We start from the raw sequence: 14,623 nt of genomic DNA on the forward strand, positions 1-14,623 counted from the left end.
GTTTTTTAGCATTGGATATATTTACCATATCATATGGAGAGAGAAACATACACCTTTTACCTTATCATAGGTAGACAAATTGCAAATGATTAAATCCTTCCAATAGAAAGAAAACCATTTTTTGTTACAAAATTAACTTTAATTAAATTAGTTGAGTGTTCACATGGGATGATTTCACTGAACAACAAAAGAAAGGGAATACTGAATGATCCCCAATGATCCATCGCATCTCCCAAAAACGTTTTCATCATACATTGGGGCAAACAATTATTCAGTCAGCCCCCAATTTTGCAAGTTCTCCCACTTAAAAAGATGAGAGAGGCCTGTACTTTTCATCATAGGTACACTTCAACTATGACAGACAAAATGCAAAAAAAAATCCAGAAAATACTTTTTTGCCCCACTGTACATCTGTAAAATGATATAGTCTAGAAACTAAAGCTTTGCTTGTCTTCCTCTCAGGCTTCGATGTCTTCTCCCTGTACCTCAATGTACACCTCTGGAGCATCCGATTCTGAGGCCTCATCTTCACTGTCACTTTCCAACCTTGTTGAGGATGGCTTGTTGTCAGGCTCAAAAAGCCTCATATTTACTGGATGGCCACCAATTTTTCAACCCTTGTATTGGTCAGCCTGTTGCGTGCTTTGGTTTGTGTTCCCAAACAAGGACCAGTTGAGCTCTGAGGTGGCTGATGTTGGTGGGATTCGGAGGATGATGGAGGCAACAGGGGAAAGAGTCTCAGATCCACAAAGTCACTGTTGCTCCAATCAGAGGAAACTGCAGTTCTGAAATACATCAAAAAGCGTGAAGACTTCTGCCTGAACCATACATGCCGCAGCATACATGTTGGACACCAAGTATGTTGGCAAGAGCATTCTGTCTGGTGCAGAGATGATGACCCTTGATGACCCTTCACATACCTAACCATTTCCTTGGCTCTTTTGTTGAGTGTATCCATTGTTTTCAGTGTCATGATGTCCTTGAGAAGCAGATTCAATGCATGAGCAGCACAGCCAATGGGTGTGATGTGAGGGTAGGACTCCTCCACTTTTGACCAAGCAGTCTTCATGTTCACAGCATTGTCCGTCACCAGTGCAAATACCTTCTATGGTCCAAAGTCATTGATGACTGTCTTCAGCTCATCTGCAATGTAGAGACCGGTGTGTCTGTCCCTGATGTCTGTGCTCTTGTAGAATACTGGTCGAGGGGTGGAGATGATGTACTTAATTATTCCTTGCCCACAAACATTCGACCACCCATCGGAGATGATTGCAATACAGTCTGCTTGGCCTTCACTTGAACTCTGTTGAACTCTGCATCCAACAAATGAGTAGATAAAGCATGTCTGGTTGGAGGGGTCTATGCTGGGTGAAAAACATTCAGAAATCTTTTCCAATACACATTGCCTGTGAGCATCAGAGGTGAACTAGTTGCATACACAGCTCGAGCAAGACATGCATCAGCATTTCTCTGACTACGTTCCTCCGCTGAGTAAAAAAACTGATTCCAGGAGGACCATGAGCTGTTGCTATCGATAAGGTGTCTGATTCACCATTTTCACCTCGAATAGAAGTAGATGGACTTTTGTCAGAGGTTGCTTGTTGTGAGCGCTGAGGGAACTCTATGCACTTGACCAGATGATTCTGCATCTTTGTTGCATTCTTCACATATGATTTGGCACAGTATTTGCAAATGTACACAGCTTTTCTTTCTACATAGCTGCAGTGAAATGTCTCCACACATAAGATAGTGCCTGTGGAATTTTCCTGTAACGATTAGATTTTTGTAAAAATACCAAATACAATTCCATGTACAGATAAATAGTTAAGCTGTTAGATTAAAAAGTTAGAAATGATTTAAACACACTTTACAAAAAATCATGCATGTCATATAAAATATATTCACCCCACCCAGTATTGTAATCAAAACTTACCAGAAAGCATCTAGTCCTTGGCTCAAACAGTGTAGTAGTGTGGGCCCAATAGCATCTCATTAGTGTGCAAGATCTTGAGAATCAACTGTAATTGTGATGGAAGAATGTACTGTGCATGCAGAGGATTGCAATTCCATTGAGTTGGGGATAGTTTAACCAGAATATGCCCCAAAACCTAGAATTGCCTTATGTGTATCCCACAAAAAAAGGTTCACTGTTATAAGCTTTAGGGACATTTTTTTAAATTAATTTAAGCAACATTTCCCAAATTTAACTTTAACTTAACAAAATTTCCCAGGCTTAACTTTAACTTAACTTAAATTTCAGGAATATTTCCGACCCTTCGGAAATCCTAGTTATTGATCTAATGTTCTAAAATAATTTCTCTATTCTACTATGAGAGATACTAGATACATACTATGACAGCAATTCACTGTAATAGGTACACACGTTGTATCTGGCACAAGTGACGATTAAACTGATTTGGATTTCAAAGACTGCCATTAATTGTAATGTTTGATATTACAACATTGATGTGTGATACCTTTTTTATCAATGCATACGTGTTTTGCAAACGTATGCCTTTATTACAACATGATTTATATTGCCTGAATACTCAATGATGATTAACACCACAGTTATGTGTGCTTCAATTTAGCAATTGAACAACAATCCCAATTCAATTTGAAAATGTTCTTAATTGCAAAAGGATGCAACATAATTTGGGTATTCCAGAACTGTAATTTACATGTAAATAAACATAACCCTGTTTTATGTTATTAATCATGAAGATAGAATGCATTGTGTGCCAGAGATGGTACCATTCAGCATGTCTGGGGATGACAAAGAAGGACTTCAACAAAGCCAAAATAGAAAATGATTGGAAGGTGCCTCTTAGCTGTTAAATTAGAAACGTATAAATAAATTACTGTTGTGCCTTGTAACTACTTTAAAATGTGGAACTGTTGCACTAAAAATGAAAACATTGATTTGGCATACAATTGAATATCATAAAAATTGTACAACTTTATGTAAACATTGTCTAACTTCATATAGAACAAATTGCACTTGAAATGAACATTTCTTTAAAGTTATTGCAAATAAACACATTTTCACTTTTTTTCTGAGACAATCACTGAATTAGATTTTAAATGCAATATTTGAGATTTTATGTATTTCTATCAAATCAAAACTGGAATTTCCACGCAAAGCAGTTGTAAAAGTATACTAGACATTTATAGAATAAATCATAGCTAGTTTGATGATTCTGTCATAATCAGTGAAAACGTTATTGATTTATATTGCTTTAAATTGCATTTTATAGATGTTATATATTTCTATCAAGTCAAAACAAAGGTTGTAAAAGTATTCTAGACATTTATAGAATAAATCATACCTGGTTTATTCTATATTTCCGACTTGCGCCTACATGTGGACTGAATAAAATACAGAAATCATGTGATCAAAGGTCATGAAGATTTGACTGCATGTTTTTGCAGTTGCTCTTCACCATCTTCATCCTGCAGCCATCGACTGCATTGTGGGATGCTCTATTTTCAACCAATCACTAGGATGTTTGTTTGACCAACGCAAATATGACCAAAGACATGACTGAAACAGGAACCAACTTCATGTAGGCTATACATTTGATAGCCTATATACAAATTAATGTGATATTTTAGGCTCTCTCTCTATGTCATTGATTGTACAATGAACACGCATATGAGTTTAGTTTGTGAGTGTGTGATATGCGTGTTGGAGCCATTTATTTTGACATTTTTAAGAAAAACTTTTATAAACAACGTCAAAACTGGCATGTTGATCTGAGCCTTGCTGTTCGAAAACCACATTGGTGTCTGACTTCTGGATGCACCTCCCCCGACTTCACTCGACTTTCGTCTACGGTACGTTGCTTTCGCCTTACCAATCAAACACTCCCATTATGTTCCATAGACTAAACACGCTTCTGGTGTTTAACACCTGTATGGCCTACTGTATAGTAGTTCAAATATACCTGTTTTGTAGGACTCGTGCTTTGCTTTCCAACTGATGCAGGTGTTATCCGTCATTATTTAAGGCTATTTTTTTAACACACTTAAAAAAAACATTTCTTGAACAGGCCAGTAGGTGGCACTCGTCCATAGGTCATGCGGGGATCCTTTTGCTTTGATGGATAGACTTCTTTTTCTCCTTCTGCAGCGCTCAGTGCTCCATCTTCATGTGTGCGCACGGGCCCTGAAACGTGCGCATCTGTAGCGCATCTGTAGCGAAGTGCATGTAAAAAGAATGTTAATTTTGCATAGTTGCTTGTATAGACGGTTATTGGTATGGGTTGCGACATTCAGTGGTGAATGAGTTGTAGGCCTACATGAACACTAAGGGTATCCATCTGGCTTTTCATGGTATTTGAAGTGTCATTTTTAGTCTTCTCCACTCTACTTCAACATCTTTCCACTTGATTTATTTTCCCATTGAACTTTGTCTGGGTCACTGACCCTTATTTTCACATGTGTTCTGTCCTGTCACATTTTCTCTCCTCCCTCCCCTCATGTGTGTTCACTTGCCCCTCCCACTAACACGCTCCTCTGCTCTCTTCTCACTCTCTTCCTCTCTCTCTGGCACACGCAACCCATAGGCGTACAGAGGAGACACTGACGCACACAGCAGCTCTACAGACATGTCGGACTCCGAGACCGCCGTTCCTACTGAGGCCCCTGTCCCTGCCACATGTGCAAGCATCAAGGCAGACCTGGACAAATGGTGAGTGTCTGTACGGACGGATGTGGTTTTTTCTGTTTTTGTCCGCCATTGCCACCGGGACCAACATCTCCAGGATGCCCATCCATGGCTTCCAACTCATTGGATGGACATGGCAAATCCGCAGTGCTTCTAGTGCTTTTCACTTAGAAGTTCCCAGTGTCTCCAAGTGGATTTCAGTGTTGAGTTGTGTTTTAATTGAAGCAACTACCCTCCCCCCCGTCGCTTGGAGGAAGGCTATAGCGGTGCATGATGAGTTGATGTTGTTTGGAATCCTTGTGTTGCGCCATGATAAAATGGTGGAGCAGTTGAGAAGTGCAGTGAATGATGATAGAAGAATCCAAATGTAAACCTTGGCAGTTTGGGGGATTACTATTGTAGTGTAATGGGGGGTCTTGGGGTCAAAGCACGGCAGTCTCTCGCACACGCCTGATTGAAGGCAGGGAATTTGCCTACATCATGTCCTCTCCTACTCGCTGCCCCCCCCCCCACCCCTGTCCCCGCTCAGCTTTTCTGGCCTTGCTGAGTGAGCGTTAGCCAGCGCTAAGTCGCTAACTCACTGCTTCATTGTCCAAATCTGTGTGCACCTTTCCCCCCTCCTCTGTCCTCCCTCTGCAAGATTAATGCAGTGAGATTGTTGTGGGTTTTATCTCTAGAAATGCGTAGAAACAGGAAACATGATGGCATGTGTGAGGGCTCAATGACAGTGCAATGTCAAAGCCCGGTTCGATGCAATGTCAAAGCCCGGTTCGATGCAATGTCAAAGCCCGGTTCGATGCAATGTCAAAGCCCGGTTCGTCTACTCTAGCCCTCAGCGGTTTTCAACTCTGTCAATCTTCATTGACATTTCATCAAAACCTAGATGCATTTTGACCCTTGGTGTTGTATTTTGATGTGTTGTTGCAGGGTTTGGAGCTAGGCTAGGCTAGGCTAGGGCCTGGAGTGTCCCAGCCTGTATAGGCCAGATAAGTCCAGACCAATGGGTGTGAGGGATGAGATAAGGATGCAGGGTTTAGGGGGTGGTAGGTTGCAGGGCAGTCTAGGGATGGGCTAGGTTGGCTGCTGGTTGTAAAGTTTTGTTTTAGTAACATTTTCAGGGTGCCTATAGCGGTCTTGAGCCATGGTGAATTGAATGTCATTGAATTGTTGTATGCCACCTTTTTATGAATGGACTGTAGTGTTGATACTCATGGTAGGCCTCTTATAGTTCACTTTGCATCAGGTGCCCTTTACCTCAGTATTTATACTTGTATAATTTGTCAATGTTGCATTAGAAACTAGATGAAGGCTTTCTCCACTTGGGTCTAGCACAATTATTTTGGACTATGTACAGCTCTTTGGTCTACGCCACAGTAAATAACATCTACTTTGAAGTTTAGTCAAGGGCCCTGTGCTGTTGTGGTGAAACCTTTCAGGACACTTTGTTAACCCTACAGTCAAGGGTTGTACCGCTAACCCTCAGGCCAGGGTTCTACTGTTAACCTCATGGTCCTTGAGGTTTGTCATTGATGGGCCCAAATGATACTGTATCCTGTAACATGGTCCACGTGACGGCAGTGGACCTGCTGAAGGCAGCGTAGATAGCTGTACCAGAGGGCTGACTGAGTAATGTATACCAGGACTATGTATTTATAGCTCCACTCTTGAATCCTAAATAGTCATGCATGGGTTGGTGTGTAAACGTCCAGCATACCATGTCCTGTCCCATGGCTTTAGTTCATGATCATGTTTTCGACTTACCGTGGAACCTGAAAAGGTATACATTTTTAAATGGCCTCACACAATGCACAGCTGACTGCAGACATCTTGGCTGGCTTGGCCTGCCCTAACATGTCACCTAGAAATACATGGGTTAGTTGAAGGAGTCACCACCTTGACGCCTTCAAACGCAAACAAATTTCATGTTGTTAATTACACCTGTCTTATCCTCGGATATCTACAAGTACACATGCCTTAGGGTCTAGGGGTCAGTTTGGTAATGGGCCAAACAACTCCTCTGGAAAGTACTTTGAGCTTGTGGACATGGCCTAATTATTCTAGAACCTGCGTTGACTGACATTTGAACCTGTGACAGGGTATTTGTGTGTGCTTTGTATGTGCCTGCAGTGTGTTGCGTATCTCCTAGTCAGGACATTGAGACGTATAGATTATACATGTCAATGTATGACTTGGATACCTAACTGCTGCTTTAAATATTAATATTAACCATGTTACAGATGTCTACTACCTGTGTGGGTCCTGCTGTGTACTTTGACATTTGGTTCTGTAGTAACTTTGGCAGTCTAACTGTGTGTAACTTGTAAGCCAACACCCTAGCCTTCCACACAGACCCTGGCCCCTGGCTTGTATGTAGACATGTGTGTGCTTGCTCTGCTTGACTGAAAATGTAGTTTACTTGGATGGAATGCAGTGTTACTGCAATTCAAGAGCCCTTAGCTACAACAGGGCTCCAACTGGAAACCAACTACACCCTATTCCCTATTTTGTGCACTTATTTTGACCAGAGCCCAGTGAGCACACAATATAGGGAATAAGGGTGCCATTTGAGACTCAGACAATGTTTGTATTGGTCCTAGAATGATATCCCTATCATTGTAGGCCTGCCCTTAGTTCCCTCTATAGTTGTTCACTTGCAGGCGTCCCAATGCCATTGAACTCTCCAGTGTGGTGACTTTAGGTCGCTCTTAGTTTCCTACTCAGACAGGCCCGGTAACCAACTTCAAGGCTGTTCACAAGCTAGATGATGTTGGCTCTGTGTCCCTACTCTCTTTTCTTTAGTATACTGGTCTGGATGGTTCCCCCCTCTTTGGTGCGCTTTTCTAAGCATCCCTTATTTTCCATTAGGACAGCCTAGTTATACACTTTCTATACACAGTTTGCACTCACTATTGAAGCTCAATTCAGATTATACTGTTGACCATATTATATTTAATACTCCAAACCAATACTTTTTTTAGTCTGAGTTTTGCAAACTTGATTGATACTCAGAATTGAGCAGGAGTTCCTTTTAAGGCACTAAGAAGGGAAAGATTTGGTGAATTGGTAAAAGCGGATGCTGTTTGATTGTGAGGCGCTATACAAATTTGACAGTCATAAGATGGGGACTTCAAATAGGCCTATGGCATGTCAAGGGAACTGAAGCCTACTGTTCAGATGGGTTAAATGGAATCTGGACTATAACCTCTCACATAGCCTTAATATTAACTCCTACAGAATTAAGCATTTCTTGCAGTAAAATGATACACCAAATGTAGTAAAAAATTTTACTCGGGTACAGGAGTGGAGAAATATGATTTATTTATTTTAGCATCTTGAGAGAATGTGTTAGATACTATCTGTAGAGATGCTGTATTTATTAGTATCATAAAAGCTATTTCAAACACATATTTCAAACACATAAAATATGCATCCAAGCCGAACTGAAATCTTATCACAAACTATCATGTTGGGTTGTTGTCACAGCTGAACAAAAATACAAACGCAACATGTAAATTGTTGGTGTTGGTCCCAAGAAGCTGATTTAAACAGCATGATCAGGTGCAGGTGCACCATGCGCTGGGGACAATAAAAGGCCACTCTAAAATGTGCAGTTTTGTCACACAACACAATGCGACAGATGTCTCAAGTTTTGAGGGAGCGTGCAATTGGTATGCTGACTGCAGAAATGTCCACCAATGTCTACCATAATCCCCCTCAAAAAATGACGTTTTTGTGAATTTGGAAGTACATCCAACCGGCCCCACAATTGCAGACCATGTGTATGGCGTTGTGTGGGCGAGCGGTTTGCTGATGTCAACATTGTGAACAGAGTGCCCCATGGTGGCGGTGGGGTTATGGTATGAGCAGGCATAAGCTGCAGACAACTAACACAATTTGCATTTTATCAATTGGCAATTTGAATGCACAAATATACCGCAATGAGATCCTGAGGCCCGTTGTGAGGCCCATTTTTTTAAATTAGGTATCTGTAACCAACAGATGCATATCTGTATTCCCAGTCATGTGAAATCCATAGATTAGGGCCTAATGAATTTCAATTGACTGATTTCCTCACATGATCTTTGGTTATGTATAATCTTTGAAATTGTTGCATGTTGCGTTTATATTTTGGTTCAGTATATTTCCTTAAAACCGATCAAACTGTGGTTATGGCATGTTCTTCCCAGTCCCTAAATGTCTTTGCTTTGCAAAAGATGCAGAGATGACAGAACTTTACCAATGTCAACAAGATTGAAGCATTCATTCTATTGATTTATGACATTCTGGTGAGCAAGGATTTATTTAGTCTTCTAGGGCAACATATAATGACAGAAGAGAAGCTGCATATATCTAAATACAGACAAGTTGACTAACCAAAATGTTTTAAATTATAAGCAGAAGCATATCTAAATCGAGCAAAAACAAATGTTCACTCTATCACATATAGTCGGGCGGTTACGGGTGGGTTATTAGCAATTGCGGTTAAACAAACCACTGACCTGTGCACAACTAGTGGCCAGCCGACAGCCCTAAATAATTCACATCTTAATTTCCTGATTGTTAAGGCAGTGTTTCCATCAGTCCAACCACCCAATCGGTCATCCTCCTCCCATACAAACCTAGCCCTTGCCACCCAACCCTCTTTAACTTGCTCTTTGATGCACCCTAAAGTGGTCGGTGCCCATTGCCATGCCAACATGGTGGCGGTGCCATAACGTGACTGATGCCCCCCACCCCCCTCATGTTGTGTGACAGCTATCATGGTGATGTCACCAGTTCACTGCCCCTGCAACCTCTGACATCCAGAGGTAACACTCTGCAGCAGATCACTCTTGCATGTTGATCACTCAATCCCAAGATGTTAACTTGAAACTAATATTTTCTATGTACAGTATATTCAAACTCCCAAAGTTGCCCCTTGGTTCATTCACAAAGGATTCCCCAATTTGTTTGTGGGGAGCTGAAGATAGAGAGACAGGGGAGTTAGGTTCTGTTCAGGCAGCATTACATAACGAAGCTTAATTGGTTTGGTTGGTTGACGAGGCCCCAGGCTACAGTTGTAGGGAACCCAGACCCAGTGTCACGCTTATAGTGGCAGAATGAATGTGTTTCTATCCATCCCTCTTTCCCTTCCCTCCCTCCATTACAGTTCAATGTCATTTGATTATTAAAATGGCTGCCTGTTTTGGGTTTATCTCCCCTGCTTCTCATTGTAGGTTTGGTCCAGTCATATGTCTCTAAGCACTTTCTCTCAGTGGTAAAAGCAGGGGATGTTTATGGTGGATGGATTATCTGGCCACACAGCCTCAGGGCCAGGTCCCCTGTGCTACTGTTGGGTCATCTCTGCTGCCTCCACGTCACTGCACCATCACCCTTCCCATGCCTCTTTTTACCACACACCCGTACAATCTTATGCGTTCAGTGACTCACTCGACACACACTACACAAACGACCCTTCTTCAAACCCGTAGCAATCGGCTGCATAAACCTTTTTAATCTGCAGAGACCAGCTGTGAGTTACATCATAGAGATCAGCCCAGCAACAGGGGGACGGGGCATGGAACCAATGGGAGAATGGTGAGGTAGTGTGGGGTTGCAGACAGTCATGTCAGTCAATCCATCCCCTCCTGCCGTCTCTGACCAACACCCTCCTACCCAGCCTTTTCGTCATCTGTTTTGCATTGTCACGCAATCACTCGCTCTCCCTGATGCCCACCTTCCATCACAGATGGGTTTAACGCCATCCCTCTCTCCCCAACTTCCTCTCTTCCCTCGCTCCCTTTCGCCGTATCACTCTAATGCGTTGTGTCAGTGTCTGCCTGCTGTTTGGTGCAGAGTTCCTGAAATAATCTCCCTCAACACCCTTCCCTGTCCTCTCTAGTGACCAGTATGCCAACAATCTCTACCTATGTAACCAGTTCACTCCTTTTAGTGAGGGCAGTGTCTGTCTGTAGGACCAGTCTGACTTGGTTCAATCTGAAGAATGCCAACATTGTTTAGAAAAGCTCATACTAGGATGGGGTAGGCTTGCACACTTCCAGGCTGACAGCTTGACACCAAAACATCTTTAGTTGAGTTGACCGGGATCATTTGGTGCTGAGCTTGATGACCAACCTATCTGAATGCTTCAAAGATCGCTATTGGCTCCATAGCTGTCAAACTGTTGGAGGAGAGGATCCAAGGTCCCTCCCTCAGTGGTCCTAACCATGTGGTTGTGTTCTCTCTACAGTGTGAAGGAGGGGGGTGACTGTAAGGATCTGATGGAGGCATTTGCAGCCTGTCTGAAGAGTGTAGCGGAGGCGTCGTGAGGAGAGCAGGAGCTAGACTCACAGGAAATGTAAGTTCACACGCAGGGGCGATGTGTCCTGATAAGGCGCCTAACTACTAAAGCCAACCTTTCTTTGTCCAGTAATGGACTCTCTGTAATGCCAAAGGAAATGCTTAGCTGACTATTGGGGCTCACTCATGGAATGTGAATTGAATAGCCTGCAGGATCTGGCTTATGGTGTAAACAACCCAATGGTGTGCCAGCCAGTCTATCCACTCTAGCCAGGGAGGCAGATGTTAAGCCAATATGACTGAAACTAATTCTGCACACTTTCTCTTCTTCACTCTCTCCAGGTCCACTGCACAGGATCCTCCACGTTTCCCAGCATTCCCTTCTGCACAACAAGCACTGGGCTGAATGATACTGGCTGTGTTCGGCGCCTGGCAGAAACCATCCACCTCTTACTTCCCTCCCCAACCCCCCTTGAAGCTTAAATGGTGTCTTCCGATTTATACCCCTGCGCTGCTCCCACCATGGCTGAGTACATCCATTGGTAGACAATTCCGGAGAGCCTATGGGTTTTATGTAAATTGTCCACTTGAGATGTATACATTTAAATGGAATAATAAAGTCTAAAAGAAATTGGTATAACATTTTGCCTCTTGCTTTGCTTCTCTTTTTGAATGTGATATGAAATGTCATTTTTGGCTCTTTAAACAGTTTTGTAACCTCAATAGACAGATTGGTTGTTTAGCAACAAAACCGACACATGTGAAACTATGGGGCAAAACAGACTGGGTTGGCATAGATTGTTGACAACATGTAAAATATGTTTCGTCTCCAATGTTTATTGAAAACATAAATAAATGTGCACTTGTCTCAAATACATTGTTACAGTTGTTGGTTAGCTAGCAAGCACATTTTTGGCATATTAGCATAGATGTGTCATCAGTTAAAACTCCTCAAAACAAGACCATGGTATCAAGAACTAGCTGAAACGAGCCACTGGCGATTCTCCACATGGAAGCTTCTTGTCATAGTTATTGGCTGTCTAATAAAAACAGTTCTGTAGGAATGAGGTTTGTGCAGTAGACCTAATACATTAACATAGCATACTGGCTACATATGCCAGCGATATTGTTCTTCTCAGACCATATTATATTTCAAGCACAAGCTTTGATAATAAAATATATCATTTGGTGAAGCTAGCACTTGCGAGGCACAGCTGAGCATAAATTGAAATAATTGTTTATTTTATTTTAATGGACTGATGTACCTTGCATCATGGTCATGGTGCTTTCAAGACAAGTAGGAAGTCTGTAGAAAAACCAGGTCAAATCATGACATCAGTGATATTCAGGTCGGAAAGTCGGAGCTCTAGAAAAGATGCCTGAGTTTCCGACTTGAAATTCCGAGTTGGATGACCATTCAAAACTATTTCTTCCCAGTCTGATCTGTTTTTTTCCCCCCGAGTTCCCAGGTGTCTTGAACACACTTAAGTCGGATGTATGAGATTTACGAGTTCCCCGTTTTGAACAATTAGTTTCAGTGGAGGTAGGGTCTCTGCTCTCTCCTACCTTTCCTCCGGTGAGAGTGAGGATAGAAGAGGGTACACCATCTTCACCTGATGACGAAACTTGAGATGCACCTCATCTGCCTCAAGCACAAATTCATGTTGTTCCTATGACCAGAGAAAGTTAAATATTCCTCGATATTAAAATAGACGCGATGAGCTGCTAATAATAATAAAAACGCAAGGCTATCGATACACTTGGCTACTCATTCATTGCAACTGCAGCATGAGTGGACGAAGGGAGAAACCGTTTTATATTTTGTAATAGTGTTGAATAAAAACAGTGCTGACAGTGCTGAATCAAAAGTTGCTCATAAAAACAGCAGCTATTTGCTGTATTCTTTGACAGTCTCTCTCTGGTCATGGTTTCAAAAGTTATGAAATCTCAAATTGGCTAATATCAAACTTTGCTGGGTCTTCGAAGCTGCTGCCACAGTGATTTGAGCTATCCGATTGGCCAGCATAGTAGGCGCACTCGGTCGCAGATCTCCACAGATCTCCTGGTCTGCTGGAGTTTGTGTGTTCAGACAAACGAAATGGTTCCAAATGGATCCACTTTGTCTACATGGTGCGCAGGGCTCGCGATCAACCAGTTGGTAACCATGAATTACACCTTCATGTCATCTGCCTGTTCATATAGTCTGACCCCTGGTGGTGATGACGAGAACTGCAGTAAAACACACTCAAATGTATACAGGCCCTAGTCTAGGAAGGCATTTTAAGAAGTCAGTCCGTGTCTTTCTTTTTCCCAATGCAGTTAAGCCAAAACCACACCCCGTTATCCAGAGGGGCGTTCTACAACGCTTTGAGCGCTCTCCAAGTCTCCAAAATATTTGAGAAATTATTAATAATAATATAACAACTTCAAATACCGAGCTAGTAACGTTAAGTAGTCTAGGTTAACTTAGCTGACCTTCAATTGAGGGAATTCAGCAGAGTTCTCTGAGACAATTTTACAACTCATGAAAACTCTGAAAATAAATACATGGGCAAATGTTACCAAACATGATAATAACAGGCCTGCATTACGGTAGGCAGCTAATTGTTAAATTACACTTTCCATCCTTACCCTGGAAGGTCACTGTCTCTGTGCGGATCTCCAGTGAGTGAGACAACGCTAGCTAGTCAATGGGAGCGTAGTAGAACGCCCCTCTGAGTAACTTAAAAAAAAAAATTGTTTTTATTCATTTCACCTTTATTTAACCAGGTAGGCTAGTTGAGAACAAGTTGTCATTTGCAACTGCGACCTGGCCAAGATAAAGCATAGCAATTCAACACATACAACAACACAGAGCTACACATGGAATAAACAAAACATAGTCAATAATACAGTAGAACAAAAGAAAGCAAAAAGTCTATATACAGTGAGTGCAAATGAGGTAAGATAAGGGAGGTAAGACACTATAATACTAAATCCATCATACCAAATAATAATAATTGGCCAAATAAATCAATCAAAAATAATCTAATTAAATCATGCAATTAAATTCATGTTGTATGTTACTTTCTGCCAAGTCAGGACCATGAACAAGTACTGCCGCCCAATGTGCAAGTGCGGAACTGCATGATGGTGTGACAACATGCTAGGCCTATTAGCCTATTATTAATGGGTATCCATTCGCTACGACTGTTGTTGCAATTTATGAGAGAAACTAGACACGTCATAGAAATGACGTCAGATTGATAATATATGTCTGATTTTACCAATCAATAGGCTTGATCAAGAGAAACATACTTTTAGTTAAACACTACTAAAGTCGTGTATTACATTTTGTGTTGCCTGGGATGAAATAAGAAAGACGTGGAAATGGATCACAGAGGGACGTACAAATACTATTAAAAGGAAGTAACTTAATCGGTTTGTTATTATATACTATAATATTCTATTCTACAAGAACATTCAACAACAAGTGTATCTTCTTTTCTTTACACCATTAGATGATGGAAAGAGTATTTTCATGCGTTTCCTCAGCCCAAAAGTTGGTGTGTTTGAAAAGAGAAGTAGGTGAGCGGATAGAGGGCGACGGAGAGAATATTTTAAGGAGAGGTAGACAAGGAAAGGATGGAGGAGAGAGCCGGGGGCGGAACCCGGATGCTGATGCTGCCGTATCGG

The 14,623-nt window shown here is 41.8% G+C and overlaps 1 long non-coding RNA gene across 1 annotated transcript; it reads left to right on the plus strand.

Moving 5' to 3' along the window:
- The first annotated feature begins 4,536 nt into the window (after positions 1–4,536).
- LOC109898256 (uncharacterized) lies at positions 4,537–11,590 on the plus strand. Its single transcript, XR_002256336.2, has 3 exons — positions 4,537–4,693; positions 10,899–11,006; positions 11,291–11,590. It is a non-coding gene; the product is annotated as an uncharacterized LOC109898256 (long non-coding RNA).
- The last annotated feature ends 3,033 nt before the right edge of the window (positions 11,591–14,623 follow it).

The sequence above is a fragment of the Oncorhynchus kisutch genome, linkage group LG10 (genome assembly GCF_002021735.2).
Source record: "Oncorhynchus kisutch isolate 150728-3 linkage group LG10, Okis_V2, whole genome shotgun sequence".
In the NCBI taxonomy this organism is placed as follows: Eukaryota; Metazoa; Chordata; class Actinopteri; order Salmoniformes; family Salmonidae; genus Oncorhynchus; species Oncorhynchus kisutch.